Raw genomic sequence first — 1,368 nt, forward strand, 5'->3', positions numbered from 1 at the left:
CCTATGAGGTTTGTGTGTGTTCCTATTTGCCAAGCATTTGGAATAATGCCTGGCACATAGTAAACACACGGTGAGTGTCAATTAAAGAAGTAAATGAGGCTCCAGCTTGATCCTGATAAGCTGGGTGAATGGGGAGGCACCTGTCTCATTCCCTGGAACCTCAGATGAGGAAATGGCTGTTGGAGGGGATTTTACACCTTTCAGAAGAAGGCCCCATTGTTCCAGTTGAGCTGGTGGAGATAGGACTCAGTCAGTAAATGCTTCTTGAATGAGTAGGTGGTTGGTTGGACCAGATCAGGGTTTCCCGGGGGAGGAATGTGAGATGATTTGGGGCGGTACGCAGATGTTTTACGTGTTAATAGGTATTTATTACAGCGTTGTGCTAGCAAAAAATACTGGGCAACACATTTGACCTGAGTGTTTTTTAAAAAGTGACTGATTTAAAAACACAGTAACTTGAACAGGTGGCACGTGAATGTCATGGAAACTGAAAGCATTTGTGGATTGAAAGAAAACTGGGAAAATCTCTGAGGTCTTTCCAAATCTGAGATGTTTGATTCTTTGAACACAGGCTTTACATATGAAATCAGGATGTACAAATAGAAGTGATATTCTCTGGGTTTTGTGAGCAGAGACGGGTAATGGAAATGGACAGGAAGAACTGGATGTGCAACCTCATGGAAGGTGCAGAGATAACAGTATATTAACACTTTGGTGTCTGCTGTGGGCAGCCTTGTGTGTATATATATCATCTAACAAAATCAGGAACACCCTATACATACAATTTTGTAATCGGGTTTGTTCACCTGATACTGTAACTCTGTGTTCAGTGTTCCTGCAGAGAAATCTTTGTGCTTATTGCTGATTTTCTTCCGACAAAGTCTTAGATGGGATTGTGTGGTCATCGTGTATGCATGTCTTTCAGGCTTTTTTTTTTTTTTTTGAGACGGAGTCTCGCTCTGTCGCCCAGGCTAGGGTGCAGTGGCGCCATCTCGGTTCACTACAAACTCCACCTCCTGGGTTCACGCCATTCTCCTGCCTCAGCCTCCCGAGTAGCTGAGACTACAGGCGCCCGCCACCTCGCCCAGCTAATTTTTTGTATTTTTAGTAGAGATGGGATTTCACGGAGTTAGCCGGGATGGTCTCGATCTCCTGACCTTGTGATCCGCCCGTCTCGGCCTCCCAAAGTGCTGGGATTACAGGCGTGACCCACCGCGCCCGGCCCTCTTTCAGGCTTTTTATACCTGTCGTCGCAGTGCCTTGCAATATGACTGTGCCAGTTTAAGCTTCGGGCAGCTCAAGCACCCTCTTCCTCGTCATGACTAATGCCAAGTTAAACAGTACTTTTATTGCCGATTTGATAGGAGA

This window comes from Mandrillus leucophaeus, unplaced genomic scaffold (assembly GCF_000951045.1).
Source record: "Mandrillus leucophaeus isolate KB7577 unplaced genomic scaffold, Mleu.le_1.0 Scaffold32, whole genome shotgun sequence".
Lineage (NCBI taxonomy): Eukaryota > Metazoa > Chordata > Mammalia > Primates > Cercopithecidae > Mandrillus > Mandrillus leucophaeus.